This window comes from Saimiri boliviensis, chromosome 9, assembly GCF_048565385.1.
Source record: "Saimiri boliviensis isolate mSaiBol1 chromosome 9, mSaiBol1.pri, whole genome shotgun sequence".
NCBI classification, from domain to species: domain Eukaryota; kingdom Metazoa; phylum Chordata; class Mammalia; order Primates; family Cebidae; genus Saimiri; species Saimiri boliviensis.
The window spans coordinates 51,544,532-51,564,211 of record NC_133457.1 but is presented as its reverse complement, the minus strand read 5'-3'; the positions used below and the strand labels follow the sequence as shown (position 1 = coordinate 51,564,211).

Genomic DNA, 19,680 nt, shown 5'->3' with positions numbered 1-19,680 from the left:
ACTGAAAGAAGCTAGTCACAGAAGGCCACATGTTGTCTGATTCCATTTATAGAAAATGTCCTGAATAGGCAGAGATTGAAAGTAGATTAGTGGTTCCCAGAGGCAGGGGGAGGGGTGAATGAGGAGTGACTGCTAATGGGCAGTTTATTTTGCGGGGTTAGGGGGATAGGGGGAGTGGGGAGGGGGGGAAAGTTTGTTTTTTGCAAGGAGGGGCACCCTGGGGAGTAGGAAGCGGTGAAAATGTTCTGGAATTAGCTCATGGTTATGGTTGCACAACTTTGTGAATATGCTAAACACCACTGAATTGTACACTTTTTTTTTTCTTTTTTTTTTAGAAATAGAGTCTCATTCTGTTGCCCAGGCTAGAGCGTGATCTCGGCTTACTGCAACGTCTGCCTCCCGGGTTCAAGTGATTCTCCTGCCTCAGCCTCCCGAGTAGCTGGGATTACAGGCACATGCCACCCTGCCGGGCTGATTTTTTCGTAGAGATGGGGTTTCACCCTGTTGCCCAGGCTGGTCTTGAACTCCTGACCTCAGGCGATTCACCCGCCTCCGCCTCTCAAACTGCTAGGATTACAGGCGTGAGCCAAGGCGCCGGGCTTGAATGGTACACTTCAAAAGGTGGAATTTTACGGTGTTGAATTACATCTTGATTTTTTTAACTGGGGAAAATGACGCCGCTGGAGAGTGTTAGCGGAACTGAAACAATGAAATGGTGCACGCTTGTCGCCAGTCTCCGTCGCATCCATCCCAACGAAGTTTGGGCCCTGGAACGGTGCACCAAGAAGGCCTAGGGGAAGAGGCGCTGGGGCAGGATCGGAAAGAAAGACGACTCCGGATTCGAAGGGAATGCGGCTAAGGTGGCGGCGGAGGCTCGCCTAGGACTGGAGAGCGTCCGCAGGCTCAGAAGTTGGCCGGGAGGAGCGGAGATTTAAAGGTTGGAGCGCAGAGGCTCTTAAAGAGGCCGGGGTGAATTCCCATTCAGCAGCCACCTTAAAGCCAGCTCCCGGGCGCCACAGGTCGGACTCGGGTAAGTGCGCGGGGCCGCGGGGGAGGCGGAGGCGCCGACCCCAGCCCCTGGCTCGCTCGTGCGCCCTGCCGGGCCCAGGGGATTCGGCACGGGTGGGCTGGATTTCGCAGGCCGCGCGTCCTGGGGCCCGGGGTGCACGCGGGGGCAGCGGGGTCCAGGCACCCGGCCCCGGCTCCCCAGCCGCGGCGCTCTATTTTTAGCAGGCGCAGTGGCAATATAAGGAATGCGCGGCGCGCCAGGCGCTCGGGGCGCACGCTGGCGGCGCGCGGTCGCTTTAAGGAGGCGCCGGGGCGGGGACGGACTGGAGCGGCCGGCTGGCGGGGAGCCTTCAGTCCCGCGGCCGCGGGGCCCGGCGGGCGCGGCGCTGCCTCCTCACCCGTGCGGGCTAGCAGGGAGCGGTCTGAGTGCCGGCGCCGAGCCGGGACTGGAGCGCGCGGTGAGTGGTCCGGTGGCCTTGGATGGGAGGGGGTCCTGCCGCGCCGCCTCCTCCTCCGGCCGTCGCTTTGTTCCGGGGCGGGAGGTGTGGCCGCCCTCCGGACTCCGCCGCGCTCTCCGCTTGTGGGGTGAGCTGTGGGACCGGCTCTGCCTGGTGTTTTGCCCCCGTAGCGGGCTCCAGCATAACGGTGTGCGTCCGGGAAATCGGCCACGACCGAGACCCCAGTGGGAAGGGCCTGCGTGCGCCGCTCAAAGAGACCCTTTCATGGTAATCACCCTTGGGTTCCTTGGCTGCCTCGGCGAGAACCTGGCGGGTATAGATGGGCGGCAGGACGGGGTGGGAGGGGTGGGGAGCTCTTTCTCTACCTCCCCTCCTTAAGATGGCGTTAATGGGAGGAGGAATCCACCAGGGAGTTGACAAATTCATCTGAATAATAAAACGCAGCGTCTTCATAAACAACCCTTCACTGCTCCCGGAGGTTTGGGGAGCTGGAGCTGTGGTCACAACTAGGGCCTGGGCTCATAACACTGAACTGACCTGGCTGGGGCGTCAGACACGGTGCCAGTCCTGCCCCGTGGGGAAGGCAAGAGCACAGAGTGACAAGCCAGTGTGGTAAGTGCTGAGATCTGGTAAGCCCACGGGTTGTGGGAGCCCCTGAGGGTCCCTACTCCAGAGTGGGAGGTGAGGGAAAGCCCCCTAGATGTCTGGCCACAGGATGGACACTGGACACCCAGCTAGACTCTGCCTGGAGCTGAGGTCTGTTCTGGCCTGGGACAAAGCAGAGTCTGGAGAGGTGGACAAAGGCCATCAAGACCACTGGGGCCTTGATCATAGAGCTCTGGCATTGCCCCTACTCCCCAGTGGCCCCTGATGGTGTGAAACCTCCCTGGCCTTGTTCCTCCAGGACCCACTCTGCCCTGGACCTGACCAGAGAGGGTGGCTGACAAGGCTCAGAATCGTGGCCTTCAGAGATTTTTCTGGCAGCAGGGGTAAGATGGAGATATGAATTAAGAGCTCTGAAGCTCCCGCTGTAATAACAGCAACCAACAGGGCTTACAAAGACCAGGCACTTGAAGTGGATTTGCTCATCATTTGACAAGACACCTCCAGAAAGATTTTGTTTATTATAAAAGATGGAGGATCTGGGGTGAGAGAGCCAACAGCTTGCCCAAGATCTTATCCGAAGTCCATGCTTTTGGCCACGTGGCTGTCCTGGGCTTGGGAAGGCTTTAGTGCAGCCTGTGTTAGAGTTTTATAATACATGGTTTTATAATCATTCGCTATAGACATTCACTGGTGGGTTGAAGTGTGAGGCAGTGAGCTGTGGGTATTAATAACTGACTCGTGTCAGAAACTTAGCAGTGAACAAAGCACTTTCTCGGATATAGTTCTTAGAGCTTCTCCTACTTCTTTTCCCAGGGAAAAAACTTGAGCTGCTAACATTTTGTAAACCTCCTAATTTCCTGTAAATCACATGTCCCTGCTGACTGAGGCTGAAAATGTTTGGGGCAATGGCTTTCACCCTTAGGTCTGTTCATACTGCCCAGCAGTCAGTTAGCGTCTCTCTGTGTAGTTTCTGGTATAGTTTGTCCTTTTTCTGCCAGGGTGGAAGGCATGGGGCTTTCATGCTCTGGAGTTTTGAGGTCTGCCAGCCTCTGGGGAGGGAGATGTTGAGCAAGTCTCATGCTCTGGTGGACACTGACCCCCCAGATGTGAGACCTCGGCATTTCCTAAAGGCAGGGGGTAGAGGTAGTCAAGACCCTCTGGTGAGGCAAGCCATTGTCTCCAGCGATGTCAGCTTTGCTCCTCCGTAAGACAGTAGCTAGTTTCCACTTCTGTTTTCACCTACATAAGACATCTTGTGACAGTTTAACTTTTATGTTATTATTAGCTCTAGCTACCGGTATTTCACATCTGAGCTACTTATAAAGTGACAAGTTCAGCCTGAACAACATAGTGAAACTCCATCCTTACAAAAATTAGCCTGGCCTGGTGGCATACACCTGTAGTCCTAGCTACTCTGGAGGCTGAGGCGGGAGGATTGCTTGAGCCCACGAGGCAGAGGTTGCAGTGAGCCATGATCGCGACGCTGCACTCCAGCCTGGGTGACAGAGCAAGACCTTGTCTCAAAAAAAAAAAAAAAAAAAAAAAAAAAAAAAAAAAGTAATAGTTACCCATGGGGTTGGTTTGGTTCCTGAGCTCTAGTGATCACCTGGAATCAGGAATGACTGTTGATCTCTGATAAATTAGGCTCCTAGGATGACTGGTCCTAACCTCAGTCAGAATCACATGTTGACCAGTGTCCTGGATCTAGTGAGTTCTCAGGGACATGTGGTCTCCGTAATATATTTCGTATCTGATTTAATCATTGTAATCTGTTCTGCCAATGAAATGCCCCCATACAGAGTGCATCTCCCTGAAAGCAATTGAAAACATACCTGCTCAGGAACATTGTATGGTTTGTACAAGCATACTCATGTGAACTGAATGGGAACCCATCCTTGAATGATGCCGGAATGTTTTTTAAGTGTCCAGAGGGTGTTGCATTGCGTTCCAGAGGCTCTGCGTCTGCCAGGCCCTGGGCAGGCATAGAAGGGGCAGTCATCTTTATCTGGAGATGGGAAAAAGAAAGGAGCTGGAGGAGTTCCCTGAGACCTGGGACACCTGGCAGGTACCCATTGTCTAGGGGCCAAGCAGAGAATTCAGGCTTTGAGAGGAATTTTGTTGCTGGACTCTGAGGCCCTGCCAGCCCTCCTCAGTCTTGGATCATGCCTCTGAGCCCTGTAGTACCGCATCAGTTGGGATGCTTTTGGCTGCAAGTAACAAAACCCAAATAACAGTAAGATTAAGCAGAGCTCAGGTCTCCCAAAGATGCTCTCTGCCCTTGTAAGATCTCTGTACACAGGAATGGGATATCAGTGCCACTTCCAGCAAGTTCCTGCATGGGACAGGTAACCACAAAGGCTGAGGGTCTGGAATTCAGAGTAATAGATTTTGTCTTCTTGAGTCACAGCCTCTTTAATATGCTGATGAGAAGCCTCAGAAACATTGATGTACAAAGTTGGACATATGATTCAGGGAATTCATGGATCTCTGAAACCCAGCCCTGGATCCCAGCTTACCTGTCTCTGGTCTGAAAGCACGTGACTTCCCTGATGTTCATGCGGACCTATTCTGTGAGCCCCTTGTGCAGCCAAGTCAGCATGCCACTCCAGTGTGGTCTGAGAGGGCGGAGATGGGGGCCACATCTAGAGTGGGACAGCTATATTGCCCAGCCTGTGAGTTGAAGACTATACAGTCAGCCAGTGGGTCTGACAAAGAAGTCAGTGCTGTGCTTTCTCATGCTTCAGCAGAGGTGGTGACGTTCAGGCCGAGGTGGAGACCACACTGCATTCGCCACGCATTCCATGGCGCCCCATCTCTTGTTCTCTAGTAGCATTCCCGCTACCTGTGTGATGCAGCTGATGCCCCCTATTTCCGGAGACTCCACCCTGGCCCTCCTTGCCCTTTCCCCTTCCACTCAGCCCCTGGGGCTGTTTAGTCGGCCGCGTGATCTAAGACAGCTTTCTGCAAGCATTCCTCTCGTAGGAGTCATGAAGCAGCAATGTGTGTTTTGCTTCTTTTTGTTGTTGTTATATTAAAAAATATTTTTTATATTCTAGTCCAATCCATATTGTTTTATTTTTTTGGTTATATATTATATATACAAATACATTTTTTTGTATTTTGCTTCTTAACATCCCTATCATTGTCCTTAATATTCTTAGTAGCTTCACTAGGTGGGGCCTGCTGCATGACAGTGTGGGTCATCACTGGGTGCTGAGGTGACAGTCTGAGTCTCAGATGGTCATGGTCCTGGCATCAGGCTACCTTGAGGGATAAAACAATATGACTTACATATGGGTTGTGTTACTAGTGAAGTTTTGGAGAGCCCCAAGAATGAATTTGGCTGTGCAGCATGTAGCGGCCAAACAAGGGAGGGTGGGTGGAGAGTTAGGAGCTTTGGTTCCGGCCTCGGTGACTACCTGTAGGGCCTTGTCTGGGTCCTGTGCTGCGCTGGCCCAGGCTCCATCTGTGACTTCTCTGCCCAGCCCTTGTCGTCTTCATGGGGATTAGATAAAATGCACAAATGAAAATACGCTTGGGGCCGGGCGCAGTGGCTCAAGCCTGTAATCCCAGGACTTTGGGAGGCCGAGGCGGATGGATCACGAGGTCAAGAGATCGAGACCATCCTGGTCAACATGGTGAAACCCCGTCTCTACTAAAAATACTAAAAAAATTAGCTGGGCATGGTGGCGCGTGCTTGTATTCCCAGCTACTCAGGAGGCTGAGGCAGGAGAATTGCCTGAACCCAGGAGACGGAGGTTGCGGGGAGCCGAGATCGCGCCATTGCACTCTAGCCTGGGTAACAAGAGCGAAACTCTGTTAAAAAAAAAAAAAGAAAAAGAAAAGAAAATACGCTTGGGAGGCCAGAAAGAGCCAGAAGAATGAAGAGCATTACCAGTATTCAAGCAACCTTCAGAGGACAGAATCCTAGACCCAGAAGGAGCCCCCTTAGTGTATTAAATTGAGTCACAACCAGTAGAGCACATTTCTCATAGTGATGTGGAAGATGATTTTAGGTGGAATACAGTGTCTTTTTTTTTATTTTATTTTATTTTTATTTTTTAAAATTTTTTATTTTTTTGAGACGGAGTTCCACTCTTGTTACCCAGGCTGGAGTGCAATGGTGCAGTCTCGGCTCACCACAACCTCTGCCTCCTGGGTTCAAGCAATTCTCCTGCCTCAGCCTCCCGAGTAGCTGGGACTACAGGCGCACGCCACCATGCCCAGCTAATTTTTGTCTTTTTAGTAGAGACGGGGTTTCACCATGTTGAACAGGATGGTCTCGATCTCTTGACGTCGTGATCCACCCGCCTCGGCCTCCCAACGTGCTGGGATTATAGGTGTGGGCCACCGTGCCTGGCCCGCGTCTTTCATTTTAATAGTTACATACTGGTGTATTGAAATGTATTATAAAAATACAGACATCACAACAAACTGGGATTTTTTTAATGGATATTTTGCTCAGATTAAGCCTAATGAAATAGTGTAAGTTAAAAAATATAGCAAAATTTTAAAACATATGCTGGTTTTCAGATTAAGGTAGTCATAGTACAATAGTAGGCAAATATGGCCCAAATGTGAAAGTGACTCCTTGAGGAAAGGCTGGGAAACTTTCAGCAGGGGAGTCCTTTCCTCCCTGACAGCCCATTAGGGGTGTGTCTTTGACCCCACCTGTGCCCTTCTAGAGACACAATGTTTGCCACCCTTTGAGTCAATCCACTGCATTTGGGGATTCTCTCATTCTTGGGAAGATCGGTCCCGTCTCCCCTTAACCTGTGCCACTAGGTGTGTCCCACATGAACTTTTGGCAGTCCTACTTTTCTCCAGCATGAGCAGCTTTACTTTCTTCAACTGCTCTTCAAGTGTCACTGTTTAAAAATGGCCCCTCCATATGTCCGTCCTTTCTTCCATCCACCCACCCACCCATCCATTCGTTGATCCATCTCTCCATCCATCTTTCCTTCAGCAAAGACTTGTGGGCTGGACCCTGTATCGTATACTTTATATTCACTATCTTTAAGCCTCACAACAATTTTGTTAGGTGCGGTTAACCTTTTATAGATGTGGAAACTGAGGCTCAAGGAGGTTAAGTAGGTCACCCACAGTCATACCTGAGAAGCAGTCGGGAAGGAGTCTGGCCATGGTCTGTCTCTTCCTAAAGCATGTGCTCCTTCTGTTACACTGTGCTGTTCCCGGCACTGGATAACGAAAAATGCGATCCCTTCTCTCCTGGTGCTTAGGGGACATAGCCCATGGAGGTGTGTGGCTCTACATAATCAGTGTGCAGTGGGCAAAGACCTCACAGGGAGCGAGGATGGAGCAGCCTGTGCACAAAGGTGCAGTGAGAGGGGTACAGAAGATGCTGGCTGGCAAACAGAGGCAGTGAGTGCCTAGCTGGCAGGAGTCTTCCCTGACTGTCATTCATCTTTCAGTCACAAATGAACCCCTAAATCATTTGCGTACTTTTTTTTTAATTTTGAAAAAGAAAAACATAAAAGATAATATAACAAGTGCCATGTACCCATTACCCAAAATGAACAGGTATGACCATTTTGTCTGCACTTGATCCTTTTCACAGTAGGGCTGGACTTAAAACCAGACCCCTTATCCTTTGGCCTGGACAGTTTGGTTCCATCCTCAGCCTGCAGTGGGCTTTTGGGAGCCTTGCTTCTCAGTTTTCATATATTGACTCTCTCTGGGGGCTTCATGTCCTCGGTTAATGTGTTGACTTTGCCAATGAGCCTCCCTGAACTGAAGAGCCTTTTGCTACTTCTGACACACTGAGAAGCCACTCTGGGGAGAGCATGTGTTTTTGGCTGTGACCTTTATCAGAGAAGTTCATCCATCCTCACAAATACTTGTGTTGACCATTGTGGGTTTAGCCAGGCTCTAGGGCATGGTTTAGTCATAGCTGCCTAAATGGAACCATAATATTAATGGTAAGTTTGTATGTTTGGAAGAGCGAGAAAATATAATTTTCTTTTTATAACTTGATGCCAATGATAACAAAATACTGGTTGTTGCTGTTATTGTTAGCAGTGAGTTCTTTTTTTTTTTTTTTTTTTTTTTTTTTTTTTTTTTTTTTCCTTTTTTGAGACGGAGTTTCGCTCTTGTCACCCAGGCTGGAGTGCAATGGCGCGATCTCGGCTCACCGCAACCTCCGCCTCCTGGGTTCAGGCAATTCTCCTGCCTCAGCCTCCTGAGTAGCTGGGATTACAGGCACGTGCCACCATGCCCAGCTAATTTTTTGTATTTTTTTAGTAGAGACGGGGTTTCACCATGTTGACCAGGATGGTCTCGATCTTTCGACCTTGTGATCCACCCGCCTCGGCCTCCCAAAGTGCTGGGATTACAAGCTTGAGCCACCGCGCCCGGCCAGCAGTGAGTTCTTACTCGGTTGCTTAGGTTGGAATGCAGTGAAGCGATCATAGCTCATCACAGCCTCGAACTCCTGAGCTCAAGCCATCCTCCTGCCTCAGCCTCCTGAGTAGCTGAAAGTGTAGGCATGTGCCGCTATGCCCGTAATTTTTTTTTTTTTTTTTTTTTTTTTGAGACAGAGTTTCGCTCTTGTTATCCAGGCTGGAGTGCAATGGCGCGATCTCGGCTCACTGCAACCTCCGCCTCCTGGGTTCAGGCAACTCTCCTGCCTCAGCCTCCTGAGTAGCTGGGATTACAGGCATGCGCCACCATGCCCAGCTAATTTTTTGTATTTTTAGTAGAGACGGTGTTTCACCATGTTGACCAGGATGGCCTCGATCTCTTGACCTCGTGATCCACCCGCCTCGGCCTCCCAAAGTGCTGGGATTACAGGCTTGAGCCACCGCGCCCGGCCTGCCCATCTAATTTGTTAAAAAGTTTTTGTAGAGATAGGATGTCCTTTGTTGCTCAGGCTCATCTTGAACTCCTGGCCTCAAGTGATCTTCCCACCTCGACCTCCCAAAGTGCTGGGGTTATAGGCATGAGCTGCCACACCTGGACACAAAATACATTTTCTCTTCTAAGGTATAGGATTACTTTAAGAGAAGGAGACTAAAGTATGATGGAATACTTTCTAATCCATAACTTCACAGCTTTCCCTTCCAGAAGTTTTCACAGAAAAAACCAGGTGCCTGGTACTGGGTCCTTCTCTGCCGAGCAGGGCAAGGCAGCAGAGCCAGCAGCTGCAGACAGAAACTCCCCATGATGACAGGACGCAGCTTCTCACCTGACTGTTTGCAGCCTTCTCCTTTCCACCCACTGATTGACTGCTGAGCTGAAACCTTACGTGATCCTGTTTGCATGTAGCTTGCCATGAGTTAGAACAGTGAGTAAAGTACTGCTTTTTTTTTTTTTTGAAACGGAGTTTCGCTCTTGTTACCCAGGCTGGAGTGCAATGGCGCAATCTCAGCTCACCGCAACCTCCGCCTCCTGGGTTCAGGCAATTCTCCTGCCTCAGCCTCCTGAGTAGCTGGGATTACAGGCACGCGCCACCATGCCGAGCTAATTTTTAGTATTTTTAGTAGAGACGGGGTTTCACCATGTTGACCAGGATGGTCTCGATCTCTTGACCTCGTGATCCACCCGCCTCGGCCTCCCAAAGTGCTGGGATTACAGGCGTGAGCCACCGTGCCCGGCCTAAAGTACTGCTTTTTAAAGCTGTGCAGAAAGATTCAAAAACTTGTGGAAAGGCATCCTTATCCAGGGCAAATTCTTGTCAATCACTTTTGAGGACCAAGAAAGTGGGGACCTGTGGGAGACCGCAGATCCTCTTCATTAAGTGCTGAGTATGTCTTGAAACATTTTCTTTCCCTGAGTTGCCCCTAAAGAATAACACTACTGGGCTGGACGCAGTGGCTTCTACTTGTAATCCCAGCACTTTGAGAGATCAAGGCAGGAGGATCACTTGTGATCGAGAGTTCGAGACCAACCTGCCCAACATGGTGAAACCTCATCTCTACCAAAAATACAAAAATTAGTTGTGTATGGTGGCACGCGCCTGTAGGCCAAGCTACTCTGGAGACTGAGGTAGGAGAATTGCTTGAACCCAGGAGGTGGAGGTTCCAGTGAGCCAAGATCGCGCCACTGTGCTTCAGCCTGGGCGACAGAGAACGACTGTCTCAAAAAATAAAAAAGAACAACACCAGATCTTTTTCCCTCATTCTGATGGAGATGCCACAAAAGTCAGCAAAGGCTGGGTGCTGAGAGACCTCAGAAGGCCCAGCTTTATTGGGGCTTATTTTGCAATAGAAGCCATATCAGTGAAGGCAGTTGAACATGTTATACAACCAGTGCCTATGCGATCTTAAAGAAATCTACGTATGTATTATACTTACAGCCATACCTTTTAAAAGACAAGTTTGGGTTTAAAAAGAAACCACTTGGCATACTGTATATAAGGCTGTCCCTGGTATACCAAGTGCACAGATTAAATGTAAAAGTATCTGTGGGCATGTGGATCTGTGGGGAGATGGCTAGAGTCAAGTGGATTCAGACTTCCCCCACCCCTTTAGGAGCTGACCATTTATGGAAGGGCGTTGGTGACAGGTTGTTGTCCCTCAAAAGCATTATGTGTTCATTTCAAAGGCAAAATTAATTTTAGTTCAGTTTAGATTTTTTTCCTAATCCTTTAGAATTTTAACGTGTCTTCTTGAAAATGCTCCCTTTTTAGAGAACCCACAAATTCATCTCTATATTTTTACTCCACTGGAAATGGAGGCTCGAGGAGGAGACAGGCAAAGCTGTCTTTCTTGGCCAACGCCGCTCTCATAAGTCTGGCATGGTCTTCAATGTCTGCTTTATTATAACCAGAGAAGATGGAGGAAGGGTGGGATCATGGTCCCAAAGCCTTTGGGGGCATATATTTTTAAAAACTTCTATGAGATAGGGCTTCTCAGCCTTCCCTCCCCACCCACATTCTTCAGGTGAGGTTCCTGGGGCAGAGCTGGAAGGGCTAGCCTGTCTCACGCTCCCACTGAGGAAGTCCAGCCCGGGAGAGGCCAGGTGCCCTGGTACTCCCAAACAGTTAAGGCCAGCTGGCATCACAGCCTTCCCATCCACCCCCATTCACTGACCCATCCCCCCCAACCCCCCTGCAGTAGACAGCTGCCTGAGTCCACTTATCTGGGGCAGGGTGGGTGTTTCCTGCATGTTTGAGATTTTAGGAGGAAATCAAAATAAAGAAACAAAGCCTTTGTTTTATTTCTGGACTTCCAACTGGGGATGGCTGGAGGGATGGAAAGTGGGGAGCAGGAGGAGCGGGTCACTTGGCACTTCAACAAAATAACTATTCTAATAGAGCATTTAGCTGGGACTTTTTCTATTTAGAGTTGGGGCGGGTAAATAGGAAAGACAGGCAGGGCTGGGAGAGCCGCTTTGTGTGGAAGAAGAAGGTGGGGCCTCCCTTGCCCCAAGCAGGGTCTCTGGCAGTGCCTGGTGTAAAGGTACGGAGGGTTCTGAGGCCACCCAGCTGGGCTGCAGAGTTGGCAGCCTGGGGACTCAGGGACTTTCAATTTCTGCCCTGAAGGGACCCTCTGCTTCAATTTCTGCCCCACTACTTGTCTGTGTGAGTGTCTACCTCTGTAGCCTCCTCTTCCATATCTGTAATGGGAGGATGTCCCAGCCACACTCCGTGCCCTTTCTTCTCTAGCCCAGTTACACTGGGTCAGCCTCTCACCTGACATGTGGAAATGCGGAGGTGCATCCTCCAGTATTTCTTAATTCTTCCAAAGGATTTTTTCCTCACAGAAATTCTCTGAGGGTATCATTTGTTTTCCTTAAAAATCGCCGAAGTATTGAAGAAAACCCTCCCCATCTGCAGTATTCTGAAGATTTCAGGATATGGACTGTGCCTGTTGGCCGTCTGGCCTCCACTCCACTTGGCCCAACATGCATACAGTAAGGTTGGCTTCTTCATCCCCTAAGCCATTACTGTTGTGTATAGTAGGCATTCACCAAGGGCCTTTAGGAAGGGGGTTGTCTGCAGCCCAGATCAGGGCAGAAGTTAAAAATGAATGTCAGACATCCTCCCCTTGCTTGGTCACACCCTTGGAGAACATCTCTGTGGCTGTCTCCTCAAACCTCGTTTACTGCTATTTTCCAGGGACCAATTTTCCTGGACACTTCCCCCAGACCTTCTGAAAACTCCAAATTTCCATTACTTCTGATTGCAGAACAAGGATTACAATCTATCTTAGACTAGGCTGTGGGCTGCCCTTGTCAGATGTACAGGGGCCTGGGTGTGGTGGCTCACGCCTGTAATCCCCCAACTTTGGGAGGCCGAGGTGGGTGGATCATTTGAGGTCAGGAGTTTGAGACCAGCCTGGCCAACATGATGAAACCCCATTTCTACTAAAAAAAATACAAAAATTAGCCAGACCTGGTGGCGTGTGCCTTAACTACTCGGGATACTGAGGCAGGAGAGTTGCTTGAACCCAGGAGACAGAGGCTGCAGTGAGCTAAGATTGCACCACTGCACTCCAGCTTGGGCGACAGAGCAAGACTCTGTCTCAAAAAAAAAAAAAGAAAGAAAGAAAAGATAAAAAGGGGCCATTAAAGAACTCGTCTAAATTATGCACCCTAGACCTATACCTTTACCTACAGTAAGAACCAGCAGAAGCTCTGGGATTATTAAGCTGTCATTATTACTAGCCAGACCACGTCGGTTTTCTCCTAATGACCAGGGCAAAGCCAGGTGTTAATTTTTTCCCTTTCCTGGTAGAACATTTTGTAACATAAGGATTGGAGATGATACAGATCGACAGTATTTACTGAGTACCTTCTCTGTGCCAGACACGTACTGAGCACTGGAGATGCCATGGGGAATAGAACAGAGGGTGGACTCTGTGCACATGGAGGTGACAGTTTAGTGGGGAAGACACATTACAGCATAGATAAGCAGTTAAATGCCAGCACACAAGATGCTGTCAAGGGCAACAGCTGGGTGCTTTGGGAGACCCTGATAGTAATCTTGTGTAGTCTGGGGTGCAGTGGGGGTCAGGGGAGTATATGTAAGGTGCTTAGCATGTGGTCAGGGCTTAATAAACGGTCATTATAATGATCACGCCTGGCCACAGGGCCCAGCCTGGTTCCACCGCCAGCTGGTGGCTGCTACCACCCACTAACAATAGTTTTGCACAGAGAAGATTTTCATTAGGCCAAGGTTATACAGCTAGCAGAGGGCCTTTCATTCATGACATTTTATACAAGTGCTATATGTAGAAAGCAGAGGGGTGGAAAGCTCTCCCCAGGCTCCCCCTCGCCAGTTCTGACCTTTGGACAGGCCCTGCCCTGCAGGGGTGGTTACTGAGGGGGAAAAATGCAACAGTCATTTAGGGCCTGGGGAGGGAGATGTGAAAAGTGGCCTTCTGCCTTTCCAGCTGAATGGGCTTTAAACCCTGGGATTGGAAGGGTCCCTGAGAATTGAGCCATCCCACCGACCTCCAGCCCAGTTCTATACTCCAAAGCTAGGTGGCCAGTCCTCCTTCCTCCGAGTCTGCTTTGCAGACCTTTGCAGAGGAAAATCCCACACTTATTGCCATGCCTGCCTCGTTTTCAGGAAGTTTCCCTTTTATTTGGCTTCAGCCTGTCTCTCTGCAGTCTGGTTACTTTTTAAACATGGAGACCGAATCACCTCTCCCCACCTCAAGGAAGAACCTAGACCCTGTGTCTTTCTCGTTTTCGGTGAAACATAAACATTTTCACGTTCTTCACTAGTGATGCCTAACATTAAATACAAATAATGAAAACAAAGCAAAGCAGCAGCCTTTTCGAATGCGCCTTTTTGGCTTCCACCTCCCTGGGCTCTGACACACTCCTGGGGTGGCTGTGTGCCTCTCCCTGCAGAATGCCAGGCTGGCCCATCTCCTGCCGGCCAAGTAACCCCTGCGGCTGCTGTCTTCAGTGAGATCATTTCCTTTGATCTCACATCTCGTTGCACCAAAGCCAGGCCAGGCCAAGGCAGTGTGAAGAGTTGCCTGCTTTGGAACGGTCACACCACGCAGATGTGTGTTTGCTCAAGAAGGGATGGGGACAGAGCATTGATTTATTTGGGTTATACAGTTTGTAAAACTTTTTCATGGGTGGTCAGTATTTAAAATATTAAAATAGCCAGAAATCGGAGTTTTCGTGTAGACTCAGATTGCTGGCTATCCTTTAAAAATTTAGACTGTCTGGCAGTCTCACGGCAGATAATACCTTGCAGCAGTCAGCTGGTGTGCGGTATCAGTAATCTCCTGTTTGCGCAAGCCCCGCTACTCCCTGTTGCCTGTACTACCCCCTTCTGCCATTTATTGACCCAGCCTCTGCCAGCATCTGAGTTTGGGATGTCCATTTGGTTCATGATTCCCTCTTTCCGCTACTGCAGGGTAAAGCAGTTGAGATGGGAGACCAGTTAGAAAGCATCCGTCTCTCAGGCAGGGGCCTGTGAAATGCAGAGGGATGCCTGGCCCTGGCATCTGGGCCTTCCCTTTCCTCTCTGTCACCACCCTGTGCTTCTCCTGGGCTTACCAGAGGGTGCTGGCGGAACAACGCAACTCCATGAGATTAGCAGCTCTGGGCTGGGACAGCTAAGGAGTTAAGGGACAACCTTAGCTGTGCTCTGGCGGCCAGGTGTGGCATCCCCAGCTCAGAAGGCAGGGCTGGCCAGGGGGCCATGCCCTGGTGCTGGTGGGGTCTCGGTGCTTTGGGAATTTGGACAGCAAGGCAGGACCCCTCATCACCACTCCTCTTGCTGGGCTGGTTCCCACGTGTGTCCAGTGGGACCTCTCACATGGTATGCCCTTCACGAGACCTGCCACTGCAGTCCTCCAGGTCCTGTGTGGCCCATGACATAGTGCCCATATCGCCTCTGCCCTACTGTCTACCCAAGCCAGACTCCCAGCCAGCTGCCATTACCACTCGTATGTTTGGAAATGCAGACAGCAGACACATTGGAGCGTCTCTGAGCAGAAAGCTATGCCAGGGCTCTGGGGTGCCCAGAGGTAAAGAAGACAAGGCATGGCCCTCTGTTCCCTGTCCCACTCCAGCCGAGGAATGTGACTGTGAAGTAATATCCAGCTCCTACAGTTGAGGGCAGATGAGGAGGAGCATGCCGAGCTTTGTGGTCAGAGAGATGGCCTTGGACAAACCACAGAGCCTCTCTGACCTTCACGGTTCCCCAGGCGGCTACAGTGCCTGTGGTGAAGTGTCTTGAGTCGTCACATGGAATAATGGCTGTGGAGCACTTGTGCTCTTGCCTGCCACCTGCCTGGCATTCTATAGATGGAGGCTCAGTGGCTCAGTGGAAGGAGACCTTGGTGGGTAGAAGAGGGCCTTGGAGGAAGAAATCGCTTCCGGGGAATGGGACCTGACACTTGGGTACCATCCCTGTCCTTGAGGACACTAGACCAGGGATCAGCAGAGCAGAGGCTGTGCAAGGGGAAGGGGGACTGGGGCAGCTCAAGAAAGGCCTAGAATGTTGTGGTCAGTGGAGAGAGCTTCAGGTACCCATGGGTGGCGTTCCAGGAGACTCTGTGCTCAGGTTAGTTAGGGAGTGATGATGCTAGAGTGGTGGGTGGGACATCGCTGGTGGAGGGTGCTCAGGCCAGGGGCGGGCATGGGCCACAGCGTGGGCGGCCTTACTAGGCCTTGGCCTAGGAAGTGGGTTAAGGGCTGTTTGTGCTGCCAGGGGAGAAGGAGGAAGAGAGTTTGGGGCAGAGAGGTGGGCAAAGGGGCCCACCCTTGGGGAGGTGAGGGAGGTGCTGGCTGAATCGTTTGTGAGGGGTTGAGCGTGAGCAGTGGGGCAGAGCAGTGAGGAGGTCCAGGGCTCCACGAGCAGAGGGCACAGTGGAGTCAGAGTGGGGGCTGGGAGGACAGCAGCCTGCCAGGCTCTGGGGAGGCCGAGGACCCTCAGTCTGGGGAACCCCAGAGTGTGCAGAGGCCGGCCCTCCCCGGTGGGGTGACCACCAGCGTGACCTTCCCAATTCCGCGCAGATTCCTCTGGAAGGCTGCAGGAGTCGTCCTCCTTCACTACGGGTGAGACTGCCCCAGCACTAGGAAAATATTAATAGACCCTCAGGGACTGAGAACAAGGATTGAAAAATAAAACCACTTCCTACTCTCTTTCCTCAGCTGCCACTCCAAGAAATGGCGAGCCTGATGCAGCCCTGCCCTCATGGAGCCCACGCCCTGCCCCTCACCCTGGACTGAGTTCTTTCCCACCCCCTCGTTGGTTGGTGGGCAGGGAGCACTGTTGGGGGGCTGGGGTAGGACCCCAGGGGCCGGGCGGCCAGTTAGCAGGCATTCCTGTGAGCCAGGGAGGCCAGGAGGGCATATTGTTGTGAAGGTTCTGTGGTCCCTTAGACACTGAGGCCCTTACCAACTCCTCGGTTCTGAGAGCCGCTGAGACCCACCAGGCTCAGCGGATAAACTGGGCGCCGAATGGGTCAGTGTTCTCATTCTGCAGCTTGCCAGGCCCAGGTGCCAAATCCCAGCTTCTCCTTTCACTAGCCTGTGCCCTTGGTAGAATGCCTCTCTCCCCTTGGTCAAATGGGGATAATAACCCTTCCCCACCGTTTTCTGCCTCAGGCCTTTGAGGCTGAACCTGGGTTACCTGTTCCTCCCTGACCCTATTCCCATCCCCTTCCCCTCCTCTGAGATTCTGGAGCACTTCAAGTTTGTCCTGTGTAATTCATCCACTCTCTGCTGGGCCTTTCCTGCTGGTTAACCTGTGTGGTCATCAAAAAGAGTTGCAGGGGCCCTGTTTGGTTAGGCACCCATCCAGCAAGGCTTCATTGTGCTCCCTTGTGGACTTGGGGCTGGGGCAAGGTTCAGGGGCCTCCAGTGCATGGGAGGCCCATCATGCCCAACGCCCTCTCCTGCCTGGCTCTGCAGCCTTGGACACTTGTTTCTTCACAATGCAATAATTATTAAGCAGCCACTGTGCGCCAGGCACTGTGTGTGGTGTAGGGATGTAAAGATGAAGATCTCTAGTTTCCAGGGAGCCAACAGTAACCTCCTCCTCTGCCACTCTTACCCTCCATACCCATCACCCCTGCCATGCACACATACACTCCACATTCCAGCCAGGTCATGTTGCTTGCAGTACCCAGTGTCTCCTTGGCTTTTCCTGCCTCCATGCATTATACCTTTATCGTTTCTATTCTTTACCTGGGACATGCTTGTCCTTATTTGTTTACCTGGCTAATAGCTACTTGGCCTTTAAGACTCCATTCTGCATCACTTTTACCAGGAAGCCTTCTGAAGCACCCCCAGGCTGGGTGAGATGCCTCCTACTCCTATGCTCCTGTATTACTTACCCCATATACCATAATCTTCTGCCTGCCTCCCCTGCAGAACACATAGTGTGACCCCCACAGGCTGGGCTGCGTCCGGGCTCATTTATTTTGGTATCTGCAGTTCCCAGGACCAAGCACACAGGAGGTGCTCTGAGCATTGACTGGATGTGTGTGATCCCACGGAGCCTGAGCATGCGTGTCTTGGGAGGAGGGTGGCCAACACTGGTTCCTCACCCAGTTTACTCCTCCTGCTCATCCATCTCTGGGCTCACGTAAAACTGGGACCTTTCTCATGTCATGTGACCTGTTAGAGGCTATACCCCCACCAAACCACAGGCTACCCACAGTGTGGCTAGGTTTTGTGATGGAGAGCTCTTCTGGATTTAGAAACCAGAGGGAGAACTTTGTTTCATGCTGTACTTGCATTCTCTTCCACACACATTCAGGAGTGTGAACAAGCAACTCCTACATACTTGGAGAAATGCAAAAGAAGGCATCTGAGGAGCCGTCTTGAAGAGCTTCCCTTTCATCCACCATTCATTCAGCAAGCCTTGGAGGACTTGCTGCCCTGGGCGTTGCTGTAGGGATTCAGTGGCCGGCTGAGACATGCGTGCTGCCCTCCAAGGCAAAGTTGGGGAGCTGAGCCCCACACACAGATCAGCACGAGAGCCTTCCGAGGAGGGAGCGGTAGGAGGCTGAGCTGTGTTGAGCTGTCACCTACGGAATCTGCCAGTTTGCAGGGCGCTCAAGGAACTCAAGAAAGGCTTTAGAGAAGCAGGAGGAGGGACGTGGGATGGACTTCACAGAAGGATGTTGATGATGGCAACAACTAGATGTCTGTTGAACAGCCACCGTGTGCCAGATACTGGGCCGAGCAAATAAATGTAGCCTTTCACAGCCACCACGAGGCAAACGCTGCCACTGCCCCTACTTTTACAGAAAAGAAAACCAAGGTACAGAAAGTAACTTGCCTAGGGCTGCAGGCTGTCTGTGTAGCTCAAGCTCCTTGGCCAGGAGTTCCAGTTGAGGGGCCAGTCCTGAGCTGGGCAGGGAGCAGCTTGAGTGTAGGACCACAGGGAGATGGGCCAAGGCTGGGGCAGGAACCCGTATTGGGGGAAGCGTCTCAACAGACGTGCTAGAAATAAGGGTTTCAGCTTAGTGTCCCTAGCCTCCTCAATAGTCCTCAGGGTGGAGGGCTACCTAATGACACCAGATCGATGCCCTGGTCAGCAAGCTTTCCCTGCCTGGATCTGGGGTGCTGGGGTGAGAAGCGTCTATTTTTTTTTTTTTTTTTTTTGAGGCAGAGTTTCGCTCTTGTTACCCAGGCTGGAGTGCAATGGTGCGATCTCGGCTCACCGCAACCTCCGCCTCCTGGGTTCAGGCAATTCTCCTGCCTCAGCCTCCTGAGTAGCTGGGATTACAGGCACGCGCCACCATGCCCACCTAATGTTTTGTATTTTTAGTAGAGACGGGGTTTCACCGTGTTGACCAGGATGGTCTCGATCTCTCGACCTCGTGATCCACCCGCCTCGGCCTCCCAAAGTGCTGGGATTACAGGCTTGAGCCACCGCGCCCGGCAGAAGCGTCTATTTTTGATGACTGGTATTTGCCCTGGTTGCCTCTGAAGCTCTGACCTGCCCAGCTGTTCCACCCACATGGGCAGTGGTCTGAAGCTGGGGGCGTCTCAGACTGACCCCACCTTCCAGCTCACTGCTAACCTCTTCCCAGCACTCCTGGATCAGCTGCCTTCTGCCGTGGCCTGACTCCTCACACATAATCGCCAGCCCCTAGCCAGCAGAGGACGCCTAGCACCACAGGCTGGCAGTGGCTCTGGAACCACACTGTGTGTTCAGATCCTGACCCTGCCTCTTTCTAGCTGGGTGACCTTCAAAAAGTTATTTTACTTCTCCATGTCTCAGTTTCTTCAACTGTAAAATGGGGATAATCAGAATCTGTACCTCCTAGGGGTGTTGTGAAAATTAAAGTCTTCCAACAGCATCTGACACATTGCTTATCTTAAACGTTCCTATGGCTTTTCACATGATTCCTATTGTAATTATAATTGTCATGGCAGGTGGTTTCTGCACACCTACTCTGAGACTCATAGTGCTGGCTCACAGATGGCTACGCCCTGAGTCCTGTTGGAGAGGCACCTGTACATTGGTGGGAAACACTGAGGTATTGACAGTTGCCATGTGAGGAAGTGTATGGTACTTGGGGGCCGTGAGTAAGCCCAAGGACAGTGTCCCTCCCTGGCTTACTTCAACCTTGGCCTTTGCTTGGATCTCTGGACTCTGTCTGATCATCCCTGCTCTGCTGACAGCAGTCCAGGTGTGCTCCTGCCAGAGGAGTTGAGA

The 19,680-nt window shown here is 51.2% G+C and overlaps 1 protein-coding gene across 5 annotated transcripts in view; it reads left to right on the top strand.

Moving 5' to 3' along the window:
- The first annotated feature begins 365 nt into the window (after positions 1-365).
- Positions 366-19,680, top strand: part of MRAS (muscle RAS oncogene homolog) — a 60,181-nt gene continuing 40,866 nt past the window's right edge. The window contains exon 1 of one of the 5 annotated variants that reach the window (XM_003930969.4): positions 366-1,030. The gene's annotated coding sequence lies outside the window, so the exon portion shown is untranslated. Of the gene's footprint in view, positions 1,031-1,266; positions 1,467-1,503; positions 1,734-1,836; positions 2,079-19,680 lie in introns of those variants that run through there. The other 4 variants (XR_012519236.1, XM_039461806.2, XM_010341601.3 and 1 more) reach the window with 4 other exon arrangements.